The sequence below is a fragment of the Elephas maximus genome, chromosome 20, assembly GCF_024166365.1.
Source record: "Elephas maximus indicus isolate mEleMax1 chromosome 20, mEleMax1 primary haplotype, whole genome shotgun sequence".
NCBI lineage: Eukaryota > Metazoa > Chordata > Mammalia > Proboscidea > Elephantidae > Elephas > Elephas maximus.
Window position 1 is genome coordinate 61688959 of NC_064838.1, and position 13955 is coordinate 61702913.

Consider the following 13955-nt stretch of genomic DNA (forward strand, 5'->3'; position numbering starts at 1 on the left):
GCTATAATTTTACTTGCATTCATGTGACTGTTTGATTAATATCTGTTTCCTGAATTACTCTATTGACTCCAGGAAGGCAGCATCTGAGCCTATCTTGGCCACTAAGGTCTCCTCAGCACCTAGCACAGGGCAAGGTTATATGTGTGTGTGTGTGTACATATGTGTATGTGTGTGTACATGTAAGCATGTGTATGTGTGTGTACATGTGTGTATGTGTATATATGTATGGTGTGTGTACATATGTGTGAATGTGTATGTACGTGTATGTGTGTATATGTGTGTACACATGTGTATGTATCTACATGTGTATATATATATACACACGTACATATGAACTTTTTAAATGTAAAAGTTCAAACACATAAAGAATACAACATACCCCCGTGCCCATCAAACACCATCAATAGTCAACTCAATCCTAATCTATTTCTTCTATACCCCACCCAATTAAGCAAACACCAGTCACTGCAACACTTAATAGACACTTATCGAATGAATAAATGAATGAATGCCTCCAACTGTAATGGACACACAGTAGATGCTTAATTCTTGCTCTCCCTGACTTTGCTGTTAGTATTAGATGGTGTATTATGCAGGTAAAAGTTGAGAAGAGGCCACCTAAATGAGTCATTTTGCCACTAAGTTAAAAACTATGATAAAATTTCAGGACCTAAAATTAAAATCATTGGCTAAAATGAATTTCCTTTTCCCCATATGTAATGAGTTTTAACTCTTCAGATTTGTTATCCGTTACCACACTGATCAAGAAGTAGCTGTCCATAATAACCCTGATACCAAAACCAGGTAGAGACACCATAAGAAAATTATAGACCTATATCCCTCATGAATGTAGATGCAAAAATCCTCAGCAAAATTCTAGCCAATAGAATTCAACAATATATCAAAAAAATAATTCACCATGACCAAGTGGGATTCATACCAGGTATGCAGGGATGGTTCAACATTAGAAAAACAATCAATGTAATCCATCATGTAAATAAACAAAAGAGCTAGTCTTACCAATTGACAAAGAAAAGGCATCTGACAAAGTCCAACAGGAATTCATGATAAAAACTCAGCAAAATAGGAATAGAAAGGAAATTCCTCAACATAATAAAGGGCATTTATACCAAGACAGGAGCCAACTTCATTCTAAATGGAAAGAGTCTGAAACCATTCCTCTTGAGAAAGGGAGGAAGACAAGAATGCCCTTTATCACCACTCTTAAGCAACATTGTGCTGGAGGTCCTAGCCAGAGCAATAAGGCACACAAAAAAAATAAAGGGCATCCAAGTTGGTAAGGAAGAAGTAAAAGTATCTCTATTTGCAGATGATATGATCTTATACACAGAAAACCCCAAAGAACCTACAAGAAAACTACTGAACTAATAGTAGATTTCAGCAAAGTATCAGGATACAAAACAAACATACAGAAATCAGTTGGATTCCTCTACACCAACAAAGAGAACTTCAAAGAGGAAATCACAAAAACAATACCACTTACAATAGCCCCCAAGAAGATAAAATACTTATGAATAAATCTAACTAGACACGTAAAAGACCTATACAAAGAAAACTACAAGACACTACTGCAAGAAACCAAAAGAGACCTACATAAGTGGAAAAAAATACCTTGCTCATGGACAGGAAGATGCAACACTGTGAAAATGTCAATTCTTCCCAAAGTGATCTATAGATACAATGCAATCTGAACCAAATTTCAATGACATTTTTTAACAAGATGGAGAAACAAATCACCAACTTCATATGGAAAGGGAAGAGGCCCCGGATAAGTAAAGCATTACCGAAGAGAAGAACAAAGTGGCAGGCCTCACACTACGTGATTTTAGAGCCTATTATACCGTGACAGGAGTCAAAACAGCCTGGTATTAGTACAACAACAGATACATAGACCAATGGAACAGAATTGAGAAACCAGACATAAATTTATCCACCTATGAGCTTTTATGAGCAGCTGATATTTGACAAAGGCCCAAAGTCAGTTAAATGGGGAAAGATAGTCTCTTTAACAAATGGTGCTGGCATAACTGGATATCCATTTGCAAAAAAATGAAACAAGACCCATACCTCATACCATGTACAAAAACTAACTGAAAATGGATCAAAGACCTAAATACAAATTCTACATCGATAAAGATCATGGAAGAAAAAATAGGAACAACACTAGGAGCCCTAATATATGGCATAAACAGAATATAAAACATAACTAACAATGCACATATACCAAAAGAGAAACTAGAAAACTGGGGCCTCCTAAAAAGCACTTATGCTCATCAAAAGACTTCACCAAAAAAGTAAAAAGACAACCTATAGAATGGGAAAATTTTTTTGGCTACGACATATCCAATCAGGGTCTAATCTCAAAAATCTACAAGATACTGCAAAACCTCAACTACAAAAAGATGAATAACCCAATCAAAAAATGGGCAAAGGATATGAACAGGCACTTTACCAAAGAAGACATTCAGGTGGCTAACAGATACATGAGGAAATGCTCATCATTATTAGCCACTAGAGAGATGCAAACCAAAACTACAATGAGATACCATCTCACTCCAACAAGGCTAGCATCAATTAAAAAAAAAACACAAAATAAAAAATGTTGGAGAGGTTGTGGAGAGACTGGAATATGTATACACTGCTGGTGTAAAATGTAAAATGATACAACTCCTTTGGAAATCGATTCGGCACTTCCTTAAAAAGCTAGAAATAGAAGTGTCATACGATTCAGCAATCCCACTTCTTCGAATATATCCTAGAGAAATAAAAACCATCACACGAATAGATACATGCACACCCATGTTCACTGCAGCACTCTTCATAATAGCAAAAAGATGGAAACGACTTAGGCGCCCATCAACAGATAAATGGATAAAGAAATTATGGTATATTCACACAATGGAATACTATGCAATGAGAACGAATGATGATGAATCCTCGAAACATCTCATAACATGGATGAATCTAGAAGGCTTTATGCTCAGTGCATTAGTCAGTAGCAGAAGGACAAATATTGTATAAGACCACTAATATAAGAACTCAAGGAAAGGTTTAAACACAGAAGAAAGCATTCTTTGATGGTTACAAGGATGGGGAGGGAGGGAGAGGGGAATTGGCTAACTAGAAAGTAGACAGGAATTATCTTAGGTGAAGGCAAGGACAACACACAATATAGGGGAAGTCAGCACAACTGGACTAAACCAAAAGCTAAGAAGTTTCCTGAATACAACCAAACACTTCAAGGGACAGAGTAGCAAGGGCTGGGGTCTGGGGACCATGGTTTTGGGGGACATCTAGGTCAAGTGGCAGAACAAAGTGTATTAAGAAAATATTCTGCATCTCACTTTGGTGAGTGCGTCTGGGGTCTTAAAAGCTTGTGAGCAGCCATCTAAGATGCATCGATTAGTCCCAAACCACCTGGAGCAAAGGAGAATGAAGAACACCAAAGACACAAGGTATTTATGAGCCCAAGAGACAAAAGCTCCATATAAACCCTAGGCTCTACCAGCCTGAGACCAGAAGAACTACATGGTGCCCCACTACCACCAATGACGGCCCTGACACCAGAAGAACTACACGGTGCCCCACTACCACCAATGACGGCCCTGACAGGGAACACAAGAGAGGGTCCCTGACAGAGCAGGAGGAAAGTGGGGTGCAGAACTCAACTTCATGAAAAAAGACCAGACATAATGGTCTGACTGAGACTAGAGAAACCCCAGAAGACACGGCCCCTGGACACTCTGATAACCCAGAACTAAAACCATTCCCGAAGCCAACTTTTCAGACAAAGATTAGACTGGACTATAAAACATAAAAAATACTTGTGAAGAGTGCTTCTTAGTTCAAGAAGATACACGAGACCAAATGGGCGGCTCCTGCATGGAAGCAGGATGAGAAGGCCAAAGGGACAGGAGCTGGTTGAATGGACATGAGAAACCTGGGGTGGAAAGGGAGAGTGTGCTGTCACATTATAGGGATTGCAACTAGGGTCACATAACAATGTATGCATAAATTTTTCTATGAGAAATTAACGAGCTATAAACTTTCACCTAAAGCATAATAAAAATAAAAAAAAGAAGTGGCTGGAAAGCTTACATACTTCCCACGAATTTCTTTCAAATAAAAATCTTGAAAGAGCAAGTTTCTTTACGTAAAACAAGACAGAAAAATAAAGAACAGCTTGGAAACGGGCATTACTGCTGGCTTCCTCAAGGGGTGATCCACATCATACTTATTTTATCTACTTCAACATTTGTGGTAAATTGATCCAAGTGAGCCTGGTCATTTTTTCGAAGTTCTGTTACATTTTTGCACACATCAGAAATGAAATTAAAGAGGTAAGTCACATTTTGGAGTCTATCCTTCCACAAGTGTGTGCGTGCACATATGTGCAGACGCACAGTTATAAATCCAGGCTCCTGGATCAGCAACTGGTTCCAATCCTGCTCTGCCATCTGCCGCCCCTACAAGCCCATTTCCTCTTCTGTAAAGACTACCTGGGTGGTGGTGGGGGTGGGGCCTGAAATGAGATAACTGTGCCTGTACACAGCAAGTGCTCAACCAATGCAGCTACTGAGGCTACCTGGTTTTCAAAGAGAAGCTGCAAAAGAACTCTGGATTTGGCCTGCACAGGAAATGGGCACACCTGCCTCCACCCCACCCACGCAGGGGCCCAGTCTCAGGGACTGGGCGGGGGGGCCTGGAGGAAGCTAAGAGCACCTGCGGCCTCTGAATCACAGCCCAGCCCCTCCCTGCCACATCTCTTTGTTTGCTAAGGGTGGAGCTGTGACTCGCAGGGGGCCTCAGTCCTGGGTCTGGAGGGACCTGCCCACACGGTCACTAAGTAAATTCTCCTTCTGTCATCTCCTACCCCCTGGCCAGTGTCCTGCGCTAGCACCAGCTCCCAGCCTGCAGGGCCAGAACCTCAGAGGGGAGCTCTGGGTCTGCAGGCTGGTTTATCTCCCCACCGTTTTTTGTTTTTGTTTTTGTCTTTGTCTGTTTTTTCACTGCGTGCTTCACTGTGATTTCACTTCAACCCAGAAGGCAAAAGTCCAGGAGGGTCACTAGAGGGGTCTGCACCCATGGCACCCTCTGACTTCTCTTGCACACCTGAGCGTAGCATCAGAACTGCAGCAGCTGCCGCAGCTAACGCTCAGCCAGGGCGCACTCTGTAACACACTGTTCTAAGGCCTTGAGTCCTCAAGGTAGTTCCCTGAGCAGGGATATGATTATTCTCATCCCCATTTTACAGACGAATAAACTAAGGTTTGAGCAGTGACCCCTGTGGGATAGCAGTCCAGCTTCTGTGCCCAGGGAGTCTGTTTGATACCATTTTTCCAGTTGCAGCAAAGATATGGTGCTGCTTTGCCTACATTCATTTTCTGCCCCGAACAAAGCCTTAGTTAAATCTTTCCTTGCTCAGTACTAAGGGACAACCAGAACAAGGCATGGGAGAGAGGCTCCACTGGATTGGATTAGTCTAGACTGGTTCCTTGCAGTGAGAAACCCACCCTCACCTGGATCAGCAAAAAAAAGGCCATTTGTGGAAAGGAGATTGGAGCAGCTCAAACAGTGACGTGCCTGGATTCAAAGGTTCAGTGTGCCCAGCCCTCTCACGCTGCCGCCACCCTGCACTCTGGGGGCCCATCCTTACTGTGCTGGCTGCTTCTGAGTGAGTTAGGACAAACCCAGGAAGCCCATGGCCTGGCCGGAAGCAGTCACCACAGCTGAGTCATGGGGAACCACGATGGGCCCAGCCTGGGCCCTCCCTGCCCCACCCCTGGGGCCAGAAGAATGGGCACTCCTTCCAGAGGAGAAGCGGGGAGGACAGGGCAGTGCCTAGCAGACATTCACTGTAGCGGGATCTCTAATAGCCAAAAACTGGAAGCTGCCCAGTACTAGGGAACAAAACAACAAGATTAAACGAAGTTGCTACATCGACTTGGTAGAACATTATGCAGCTGTTTAAAAAGCAATAATCACTAATATGGACTTCCACTAGCAGTCTATGAGAGCTCTGAATTCTCCATATACTCCTCAAAAATTAATACTGTCAGACTTTTTATGTTTTGACAAATGGATGGTTATAAAATACAATCTTATTTTTAATTTGCATTTTCCTGATTGTTAATAAGGTTGAGGATCATGTCACATGTTTGTGGGTGGATCATTTGATTTTCCTCTGTAATAAATCACTAATTAATATTTTTTGCCTAATTGATTATTGATTTCTAAGATTAAATATGTTTTGCATACTAATCCTGGTTGGTTATATTATTTTCAAAACAGCTTATCTAGGCTGTCACTTGTCTTTGTACTTTTTAAGGATTTTTTTCATGCATCGAAGTTTTTAAATGTAATATTGTTAAATCGATTAAACTTTTTTTGAGATTTAAAAAGAAAGCAATAATCATGAAGACTATGTAGCAACTTAAAAAAAAAAAAAGACTTACGCAGGAATGCCTGGTGGAAAAAGCCAAGACACAAAAATATAGATATATATTATAATTCATAAAACCCACTACCGTCGAGTCGATTCCTACTCAGAGTGACCCTAACGGACAGAGTAGACCTGCCCCGTAGAGTTTTCAAGGAGTGCCTGGTGGGTTCGAACTGCCTACCTCTTGTTTAGCAGCTGTAGCACTTAACCACTATGCCACCAGGGTTTCCTCGTAATTCATAGGTAAAGGAAAAAATGAAGACAAGAAAAAAATGTATCCTAATGGAAGAATCATTGTATTATAGCAAATGGCTTTTTATCTCTATTTTCCAAACTATTTTATGTGTTTAGCAAATACTTATTGACTGCCTGCTCTGGGGCAGGTGATGTGCTGGGGACATGGCAGGGAACAACACAGAAGCAAAACCCCTGTCCTCATGGAACTTACATTCCAGTGGGGAAGGCAGACAGCAAACAAGATAAATAAGCAAAACGTACCCTATATCAGACAGGGATGAGTAGTAAAGGGAGAAAAAAACAATCAGGGAAGAGGGAGAGGAGTGTTGGCTGGTGGTGACAGTTTAGATACGATGGCCAGGGAAGGTGATATTTAAGTAAAGGCGGAAAGAAGTAAGGAACCTCTCGGAAGACAAGGGAAGAAAAGCATCACAGATGGAACAGCAAGTGCAAAGTTCCTGAGGTGTCCAGTTAGAGAAGCAGTGTTGAGGTCTCTCTTGCTGGAGTGGAGTGATGAGAGGATAAACAAACTAAGAGAGGAGTCACAGAGGTAACAAGGTGAGATCATACGGGCCTCGTAGGCCTCTGTAAGGACTTCGGCTTTTGCTGTGAGTACAATGGGAGTCCTTCAAGAGTTTTGAGCAGAAGAGTGACAATCTGGCCATCCTGCTGGCTCTGAATTGAAAACAAGCTGAAAGGGGCCAGACAGAGGCTGGGAGAGCAGCAGAGGGACCACCAAGTCATGCAGATGAGGGATAGAGTGGCTTGGACAAGGTGGTAATGGTGAGGGTGGTGAGCAGTGGCCACATTCTAGATATAGTCTGAAAGTACACCCAGTGGGGTTTTCTGATAAATGTGGAGAATGAGAGATACAACAGTGGAAGACGACACCTCAGGTTTTGGGTCTGAGCAACTGGAAGGATGGAGTTGCCATTAGCTAAGATGTAAGAAGAAGACCAGGAGAGGTGTCCTAGAAGGGTTTCAAGGAAGAGAAAGTGAACAACTGTGTCAAATACTGCTGATTGCCAGGTGGGATGGGGCCAGAGAATGGGCCATTGGGTTGAGCAACATGACAGTCACTGGGAACCCTGACAAGAGATGTTCAGGAAGGAGGAGAGAGGGACTCAAATGTGATTGGAATGATGGGTTCAAAAGAAAATAGGAGGCAAGACTGGAGACAGCAAATGTAGCCAATTCTTTCAAGTTTTGCTCTAAAGTGAAGGAGAAAAATGGAGGTATGCCTATATTGCCTGTATCAGTTAATGTGTGTGGAGGCTTTGGAGCCCCTCAAGGGAAAAACCAGGAACTGTGACTGGCCTTAAGATGTGACCATAACAACAAAATTGATCTGGGGTGGCCCTAACGTAGCATGGGTGACTGATCAAGGTAGCTTGTACAGCTAGTGTCTTCTGAAGAGAAGTCTGTGTAAACTAATGATGTTGAAATGTTCTGTGTTGCATGTAGTAGGCTTCTGACTGGCAGATTTTGAGAAGATTATAGCCTTAGAAGATAATATGCCCTTGTAAGGTCCATTCCCTTAGAAATGTAGGTTTCTTGATTCTGTGGGCAATTTGTGGATTGCCTTTGAGGACTGGATAGCAAGTCACTTATTCTTAGCAAGATGGACAACTATGAAGAATTTGAGGTATCCTTCAGTGTTTTGTTTTTTTTTTTATTTTTTTGTGTATCACCAACAACACGGAGCTTTCAGGCACTGCCATTTGCAGAATCCTCTGTGTCCTGAAATGACAAGTGGGCTTAGTTTCTGACCTTCTGCTGGGACTGGAGAGTGGACTGTGGGAGGGCCAGACCCTATATCCCTTGGGTAGACTATTTTAGTAAAGCCTGATTCCCTTTCAGTGTGAAGATTTGGTGTCGCTCCTCAGACGGTGCAGTCTTGGGTGTGCACAGTCACCCTGGGTATCAGTGGTTTTAGCTGAGCCCCTTGACTGTCTCTTTCCATGATGTCTCTGTCAAGCTGTGTTACGGATTCAACTGTGTCCCCCTGAAACATGCTTTGGATTCCTAACCCTTATACCTGTGGGTGTAATCCTATTTGGAACTGGATCTTCTTTGTTATGCTAATGAAGCCATATCCGTGTGGGGGGTGTCCTAAACCTAATCACTTCTGAGTTATAAAAACAACAGGTTAGACACAGATGGAAGCAAAAATGGAGAAGGCAGAGGCCATGTGAGGGTCATCTACCAGCCAAGGAACCAAAGAACTCCCAGGCTAGCGGCAAGGAAGCAAGTGACACAGTCAGGACCCCGATTTGGACTTTCAGACTCCAGAACTGGAAGAAAGTAAATACATTTCTGTTCCTTAAAGACAAAAAAAGAAAAGAAACGAAAAGTGGGGGTACAACTGGACAGAGAAGTGAAGGGAGGGTTTTAGTTTTTTTGTTTGGTTGGTTTAAGTTGGGAGAAATAACAGCATGTATGTTTGCTTATGGGATTGACAGTGTTCCTGAATGTTTAAACTACTTTCAAAATAAAAGCTACATTTTGGAGTGATGAAAATGTTCTGGAATTAGATAGCCGTGATGGTTGGACAACCTTACGAAGACGTTACAAACTCCTGAATTGTACACTTTAAAAGGGTGAATTTTATAGTATGTGAACTATATCTCCATAAAGATAAAATTATATTAAAATGACAATAAATTTAATCTTTCCTGATACCATGTTCTCATGCATAGGCTGAGTTCTCCCCCAGGCAGCCCCAGGTACCAACAGCTCCAGGGCAGCGACTCACAGGGCACTACAGCTGTGTGGTAGCTTGCGGCACAGGAGAGCCAAGGGCATCAAGTATCAGCTGAGACACAAAGGCTGCAGGAGCACACACAGCCCACCTCAGCCAAGCCCACAAAGCACGCCCCCGTTAGCTGAAGAGAAATGGCTCTGTTTACTTAGGGCCATGAACTCTCAGCTCTCTGGTCTAAAAGTGAAATGTAAGAAAAATTAACTCAATTCAGAGCAAGAAAATCTGTCCCCACTCCAACCCCAGCTGTCAACCCATGCTCTGCCCCTGTGACTGCATGGGAACCAGGGACAGGCTTTCTTGCAATCAATCGTGAGAGAGGGGGTTCTTCCTGAGGATTCCTCCTATTTGTAAAAATATCAAACTCCAGCTTCCAGGCACTGAACATCTTCAAAGAGATGTTCCTTCTGAACGTCTTCAGAGAGCCTTAACCATTGCCACTGAGTTGATTCCGACTCATAGTGACCCTGCTGGACAGAGTAGAACTGCCCCATAGGGTTTCCAAGGCTGTAATCCTTATGGAAGCAGACTGCCACATCTTTCTCCCACGAGCCACTAACCTTTCGGTTAGCAGCTGAGCGCTTAACCACCGCACCACCAGGGCTCCTCAAACGGAACCTGACTTACCCCAAAACACAACTGATTTTGTATCAGAAATTATCCCTTAGGACCTGTACTTACATGAAATTGAAAGTTCCCAGATGACTAAAAAAATAACAAAAACAAAAAACCCACAAAACAGAACAACCCAAGAAGAATAAATATGTCCTCATATTCATCCAAGTTGCCATAGTGGATACATTTGTTTTCAAAAGGCAACTTTAAGTCAAACAAGTGGTATTAATTTTGTGTTCGTTTTGTGGCTAGTTTTCTCAATACGTAATAACAAAAGCCCAGTAGGATATTAAATTATAGACTATGCCTTAATTGCTACACAAGCTAGGTATGTGACCTGGGTTCACATCATGAGCTCTTAACAAGATTCAGCCTTTCTGAGTTCAAATCCCAGCACCATCACTCACTGGCAGTGTGACCCTGCACAAGCACAAGTTATTTCTCTGTGTCTCGGTTTCCCCACCTGTAAAATGGGTATAATATTACCCACGCCACGGGGTTGTTGTGAGGACTAAATGAAATAAAATATGGAAGGCACATAGTAAAGCTGTCTAGCAGTGTTTCCCACAGCAGGTTTTGTCCCACTAGTGAAACAAATTTGGTGGCTCACATAACATCGTTTCTTTTTAACAGCATGAAAAAGATGGAAGTAGAAAAGAATTATCAGAAGACACTGAGCATAGATAGGTTAAGTCTTGTTTCACAAAACTTTTGTTTTAGATACACACACACACACACACACACACACACACACACAGCTGCAGTCCAGATCTGTTTCTTACAATAGGTCACGGTCAAAAACAAGTGTGAAAACTCACTGAACTCCACCACATAACAAACGCTCGATCAAATTTGGTAGCATCATCGTCATTCTTACCTGACTCTAAGAGACAACGCGTTAGCTTTCTTCCTTATCGTGTACTGTTAAAACACAGCTGAGCGGCTAACACTCCTATCAATTCTCCCACTCACTCACTGCACCTCTGAAAGTTAACTTGCCAATTCTCTCCTCAGAAGACTCGGGCGGTTCATTTAAACATTTTCTGACTCACAATACGATGGCCAAGGACTGGTGAGGCCCTGCCCAGACCAGAATGCATGAAATGGGGCTGCTTTGTTAAGAAAACCACTTGAGCTTGCAAGACTGCACCGGGCTTTTGTAAAATTAATGCCTCACTGGAGAGAAACGACTCCCCCGTCACCCGTGGAGATGCGTCATAGAGAGGTCACAGAAGGCCAGCTAAGTTCACCTTCTGAGACAGGACAAAAGCTGAAGTGCGAGACTTCAGCTCTGGAGCACACTTCCTTGTTTTAAGGTTGAGTTATCTCACTGTGTTTTTCCCCTAACTTTCCATATTGACATGCACACGCGTGCACACACACCTCACTAAAGAAGGAAAATGAGATCCCTACCAACCTCCTGTCTTAACAGCCTGGATAAAGGAAGCCTCCTAACCAGAAGGATCTGAAATTTTGAGGATCTCAAAAAATTTTCTATTGCATATAACGTTTTCCCTCCAGAAACAAACTGAAAACAGCCCAAATCAATTTTTTTGAATTGCTTTTTTGAAGCAACAGTGATAAATAACTCCGAGCTGACAGGCACACACTAGCACTGTTTTTGTTTAAAATGGGAGCTCTTCATGCCAGCTGCGAGTACGCTGAGGCGTGAGTGGATTAAAGTTTCAAAATGTAGTTTTTCTAGGTTCTTAAGTTTGTACAATGGCATTTCTAGTGATGCAAATGTAGGTGTTTCGCTTTTTGTTTCTTCCTTGAGAATGAAAACTAGGACTTGTGCCAGAGTGTTAACATCTGGAGTGCACAAATGCACTTAGGGGTATAAACTGACCTTTTAATATGTGATTTTGTTGTCGTTGTTGTTGTCAGGTGCCATCAAGTCAGCTCCAAATTCATGGGAACCTCATGTACGATAGGCTAGGACCATAGTGATCCACAGGGTTTTCACTGGCTAATTTTCTGAACTAGATCACCAGGCCTTTCTTCCTGTTGTTGTTGTTGTTAGGTGCCGTCAAGTCGGTTCCGACTCACAGTGACCCTATGCACAACAGAACGAAACACTGCCCGGTCCTGCGCCATCCTTACAGTCGTTGTTATGCTTGAGCTCATTGTTGCAGCCACTGTGTCAGTCCACCTTGCTGAGGGCCTTCCTCTTTTCCGCTGACCCTGTACTCTGCCAAGCATGATGTCCTTCTCCAGGGACTCATCCCTCCTGACAACATGTCCACAGTATGTAAGACGCAGTCTCGCCATCTTTGCCTCTAAGAAGCATTCTGGCCACACTTCTTCCAAGACAGATTTGTTCTGTCTTTTGGCAGTCCATGGTATATTCGATATTCTTCGCCAACACCACAATTCAAAGGCGTCAACTCTTCTTCGATCTTCCTTATTCATTGTGCAGCTTTCACACACATATGATGCGACTGAAAATACCATGGCTTGGGTCAGGTGCACCTTAGTCTTCAGGGTGACATCTTTGCTCTTCAACACTTTGAAGAGGTCCTTTACAGCAGATTTGCCCAATACAATGAGTCTTTTGATATCTTGACTGCTGCTTCCATGGCTGTTGATTGTGGATCCAAGTAAAATGAAATCCTTGACAACTTCAATCTTTTCTCCGTTTATCATGTTGTTGCTCATTGGTCCAGTTGTGAGGATTTTTGTTTTCTTTATGTTGAGGTGTAATCCATACTGAAGGCTGTGGTCTTTGATCCTCATTAGTAAGTGTTTCAAGTCCTCTTCACTTTCAACAAGCAAGGTTGTGTCATCTGCATAACACAGGTTGTTAATGACTCTTCCTCCAATCCCGATGCCCTGTTCTTCTTCATATAGTCCAGCTTCTTGGATTATTTATTTGTTCAGCATACAGATTAAATAGGTATGGTGAAAGAATACAACCCTGACACACACCTCTCCTGACTTTAAACCAATCAGCATCCCCTTGTTCTGTCCGAACAACTGCCTCTTGATCTATGTAAAGGTTCCTCATGAGCACAATTAAGTGTTCTGGAATTCCCATTCTTCGCAGTGTTATCCATAGTTTGTTATGATCCACACAGTCGAATGCCTTTGCATAGTCAATAAAACACAGGTAGACATCCTTCTGGTATTCTCTGCTTTCAGCCAGGATCCATCTGACATCAGCAATGATATCCCTGGCTCCACGTCCTCTTCTGAAACCAGCCTGAATTTCTGGCAGTTCCCTGTCAATATACTGCTGCAGCCATTTTTTTTTTTTAAATAATTTTTATCGAGCTTTAAGTGAACATTTACAAATCAAGTCAGTCTGTCACATATAAGCTTATATACACCTTACTCCATACTCCCACTTACTCTACCCCTAATGAGTCAGCCCACTCCCTCCTTCCAGTCTCTCCTTTTGTGACAATTTTGCCAGTTTCTAACCCCCTCTACCCTCCTATCTCCCCTCCAGACAGGAGATGCCAACACAGTCTCAAGTGTCCACCTGATACAAGTAGCTCACTCTTCATCAGCATCTCTCTCCAACCCATTGTCCAGTCCCTTCCATGTCTGATGAGTTGTCTTCGGGAATGGTTCCTGTCCTGGGCCAACAGAAGGTTTGGGGACCATGACCGCCGGGATTCCTCTAGTCTCAGTCAGACCATTAAGTCTGGTCTTTTTATGAGAATTTGGGGTCTGCATTCCACTGATCTCCTGCTCCCTCAGGGGTTCTCTGTTGTGCTCCCTGTCAGGGCAGTCATCAGTTGTGGCCGGGCACCATCTAGTTCTTCTGGTCTCAGGATGATGTAAGTCTCTGGTTCATGTGGCCTTTTCTCTCTCTTGGGCTCATAGTTTTCATGTGACCTTGGTGTTCTTCATTCTCCTTTGATCCAGGTGGGT

At 42.7% G+C, this 13955-nt stretch overlaps 1 protein-coding gene across 3 annotated transcripts in view; it reads right to left on the reverse strand.

Moving 5' to 3' along the window:
* ARHGEF3 (Rho guanine nucleotide exchange factor 3) overlaps nucleotides 1–13955 on the reverse strand; it is a 356437-nt gene that overhangs the window by 328267 nt on the left and 14215 nt on the right. Inside the window, exon 1 of one of the 3 annotated variants that reach the window (XM_049862258.1) lies at nucleotides 10954–11110. The exons of the other annotated variants lie outside the window; for them this stretch is intronic. The gene's annotated coding sequence lies outside the window, so the exon portion shown is untranslated. Of the gene's footprint in view, nucleotides 1–10953; nucleotides 11111–13955 lie in introns of those variants that run through there. 3 annotated transcript variants of the gene reach the window in all.